Genomic DNA, 4,225 nt, shown 5'->3' with positions numbered 1-4,225 from the left:
TCAGCGGAGAATTTACACGTCACTTCAGGCGCGAAACACGTATTTTATCTCTTAAATAGATTTTTATCAGAGGAAAACACATGGGAATAAGAAGAAAGATTTCGTTACACGCTGTTTGCTTCTAAGGAAGCAGCCCATAAAGGAATTGCAAACAGAACAGCGTGACACACATGAGCCTGCAAGCCTGCAATCGTTTAGCATGGCTAAACATTATAATGTCCGGAAGCGATCCGGCAACATATTCTCTTCATCCACACGTTCGCGTTATGCAAAGGTTCACTGTGCGTGTCAAAGGGGTCGTCATCACTCTTTCTCTGTCCACGTAGGTATTCAAATAGACACCACACATTTGCCGCCTAAGGTGCGGAAAGCAGATAACCTTACACCTCCGCTTTCACGCCACGCGAGGGCCTACCGTCGTATCGTAATATCACGCCAAACTCCCGCCAAGGCAGCTAATAAGCGATAGTGAGCCTCGTAACGCTTCCTTCATATGCTTCTGACGCCGCTAATCGGACCATGTGGGCTCCGAAACGGGCAGCACGTAAGGACCTTTTCGCTGTTTACAGCATCAATGAGCGCACATCCTTTCTTCACGGCGCCGCGGATGTACAGCAAGCTGCCACTGTGGGATCCGCAAATAAAAAGGTTTTTGCCACAGCACAGTTCCATGGCTGCGTTCGGAAGGATTAAGTTGATAAGTTCCATTCTCTAGCGAGAAGGCTGCCCGCAGCCTCGTCAGCCCTCGTCTTGATGCTTAAAACAGCAACACCTTCGTATCGAACCTGAGGCGAAGCCATTCTCGAAAAATATGTTCCATTTCGCAAAGTTTTCACGGAGTCTCTACATGCCCCGTTTCGCAGTCGACAGCTTCTTCAAGTGAGATCATGTGCGTTGCCTTCTTTTTTGTCGTTTGTCTTTCGGTGACGTTTACCAAATCGCCGATATTTCGAAAGTCGGCTCCGACTTTTTCGACAAACAAAACCGTCGTTGACAGAAAAAAGCAGTGCAGCACCGAACTTACACTCCTTGAGCATTAACCGAGACAATTGTTCCAGGACGTCCTGGCGACAAAGCAGGAATGATTGCTACTCCTGAGCCGGCTGTGGACGGCTAAACTACTGCCGCTAGCCACCTCCAAATCACTCCTCATATGCCATACCGGAACCAATGGAGTCCACAACTATCCTGGGGTTTTCGGCGAGTATCTCTGCAATTCACTACTGTCTCTGCCAAGAAGCAGATACCTCATGCGCGCTTGTGCGAGGGCGCTGGTCGGCGCGTCCTCAACTCCAGGGTGCGCCTGTATGTTGGGGAGAGCGCATGATAAAGCAGTTTCTTAATTACTTTATGCGACAGGGAATGCCCTCTCCTGGGGACTAGAGAGCTAATGCTGTTTAAAGCGTCGACACTGAGCACCGCTATATCGACTTCGAGAAGTTGAAGAAAATGTAAACACGTGAATAAAATGTACGTCGAGCACTCGTCGTCTCCATGGATCCTCGACGTATGGGTAAGGGGCCTTTGAAAAGAAAAAGTCATTACATCTCAAATTACCGGCTTATTGCATTAATCATGTAATTCTAGTTAGTTAAAAACAGCGCAAAAGCACGGTACAGAAAGGAGAAGAAGAACACGAGACGAGCACTCTTCCCGTGTGCATCATCACTTTTCTGTGTCCCGCGCTTTGCAGAGATTTTAGGTGAAAGCACTGTTCTAGAGTCAACGAAAGTTGGTTCACATTAGCGGCTGAGAGGCCTGGAATGGCAGGCCTATTTGACGTTTCACTGGTGACTGCCCGTTTGGCGTCTTACAGGCTAGTTCTGGCGTCGGTACGCTTACGTCCACACTCGGCGTTCTTCCGCTTGCGGTCTTCGGTTCGATCGCATTCCCGGCACACTTCATGGACTCCAGGGCCCGCTTTCAGGAAGCAGATAGACAGTCTATTTCCCAGTGCTGAGTTATTCGCAGTCTAAGCCCTCCGTTCGTTGTGAGGAAAGGAAAGGCGTATATATGTATAGCTCACAGGGTCAGTGTACCCATCAATCGCGCAGTGAGTTGGAGGGGGTGTGCAGCTTCAAATTGAGAAGAGTCTTCTTAGAAGACTGTCTTCAATTTGCAGCTGCAAGTGCTGCGCTAATTGCGCCATGCTATGCCACTTTGATCTCCAGCGCCAAGCTGAGCCTAAAAGGCAATTTACGCCCATTGGAAGTACCCATAGCCAAAATTATCCGAGTATATGGTCGGCTGGGAAACACTGGGTGCTTGCTACGACACGGACACAACCGCAATGACATCGACAGTTGGGTTCGCTCGTGGTGTGGTCACTGCTAGGGCTGGTCGCCGCGGCTCTAACGAAAGGCTAGTGCATGAGTAAAAGTATGTACTTTTAACTATTATCTGGTAATATAACTTGAGCGCGGCTGGTATTGTGAACTTACGTCACACAGCAAGCTGTATTTGTTGTGCGGACAACGAAATACCAGGTTCACTCGTATAATTTGTGCAATTTTTTAGTAATTTAGGGTTGCAAAAAGAGATGCGGAGATGTCGCGAACAAGACCTAAAAAAACTCCATAAAGGTCATAACGCGCTATATGGCCTACATTGTCGCGCACAGGTCGACCCTCCACTCGCACCCCTCGCTGGTAAAAAAAAAGATTCCATATACATGTCGACGCAACCCCCGTACCCGCGGGATGGTATGACGCTGCGTGCGCAGCTCTAAGCAATAAACATGCAGCAATGCAATCGCAGAGCCAGCAGTCAGGTTCCAGTTGAGATAAACGGCGCTAAAAGGCCTCCTCGCGATAGGCCCGTCTGACTAGCGGCAAACCGAACCGCCAGCGGTTCGGTTGTTTACGATTCCGGACACCTTGTCCTGGAAAGAAATCGCCAGCGCGACTGGGCCTGGTAAATGGCGCGCGAATACATTTTCTTTACCAGAGTTAATTTAACAAACGAATTACGAACTTCTTACTAGTGGAGCTGCCAGGAAATGGGCACCGGGCTTACTAACTGCCTTACTCGCACCTCGCACGCAGCAGTTATGACATTGCTTTGGCTTGGCCTGGCCAGTTACGTGGTTACATCTTCACAACGGCGCGGCCGGCGTCCCCTCGCTACTCGCACCTTTCACAGCCGTACACGCGGCGCGTTCGCGCCGATATTCCACTGCCTGCCTTGCGTTCACCCGTGTGCCCCATGGTGCATTTTTTTTTCATATATGCTTGGGTAATAAATTCTTGCTGCGCATTTTCGCGAGGGCGGAAAGTATCCGAGTTAATAGGGTAAGTTGCCCCCCCTCCCCCCCCCCCCTGTTGGTTTGGCTGCGGCAATTTTCCGAATTGTGAAATCCACCGGTTGGCGGGTATTGATTCTGTTTTTTTTTCGGTCCTGAAATAGTATATTCGAGATTTTGTTCCATTCTTTTGACGGTTTGGTTCTCGCTATTAAAAAGTTATGTAGAACTGAAAGGCTTTATAGTTTACAAGCAAGTCCTGTCGCCCGAACTGTCGGCGCAGTTTTTTATGACGAAATCGGGCGAACACTGCAGATCCCTTTTCTTTATAGTTCTCACTGGAATGGTGCAATTAAGTGGATTGAGTGGGACAAATTTTTGTATCAAACCTATTTGTATACTTTCTTCCGTGGTGAGCGAAGTGACACTTGTTGCTGGTTTTGTTTGAAGACCGTTTTTGATTTTTGGCCTTGTTCTTTTGTTTAGAGCGGTGCACCAAGCTAAACACCGATGTGTTTATGAAAAAGGACGCCAATAGAGATTTAATACCAGTCTCGTGTCGGCCAACTTCTAAGGAGTGTGATGACTCAGCTTGGGACCCGCGTGTGACCAGACGACGACCCCAAAGAAGGATACGGAGCGCTGAGAAAGTGCCTGCGGTATTTTCTGACGCTTCGCTGGTTGGGGTTGAGCATTCCCGGCGAAGGACTCCCTGGACAGTGACCGGCGACGGACGGAACTAAGAGCGCCCGTTCGGGGAAATAAAGGGACGGAGCCGAAGGGATTAGTCGTGTCTAGAGCCGACCACACCGTAGACAGCTCGTCCCCGCTGTTAAGGTCCGCGGCGTCGCACGGACCACATGTGTTTTCGGTGACACGGAACCACTTGCAACCCTGATGCTGCACTGCAAAAATTTTCAGAGGAGTTGCAATTTCTCCTCTCCCGTTCCCACGGGTTGACTCTGCAACGAGTGACTCCGCGTG

General features: G+C 49.5%; 1 pseudogene; it reads left to right on the top strand.

Moving 5' to 3' along the window:
- Positions 1-2,369: 2,369 nt before the first annotated feature.
- Positions 2,370-4,225, top strand: part of LOC149354411 (uncharacterized) — an 11,857-nt pseudogene continuing 10,001 nt past the window's right edge.

Source organism: Amblyomma mixtum, chromosome 3, assembly GCF_055824585.1.
Source record: "Amblyomma mixtum isolate Tamu chromosome 3, ASM5582458v1, whole genome shotgun sequence".
Classification (NCBI taxonomy): domain Eukaryota; kingdom Metazoa; phylum Arthropoda; class Arachnida; order Ixodida; family Ixodidae; genus Amblyomma; species Amblyomma mixtum.
This window is presented reverse-complemented; position numbering and strand designations above follow the sequence as displayed.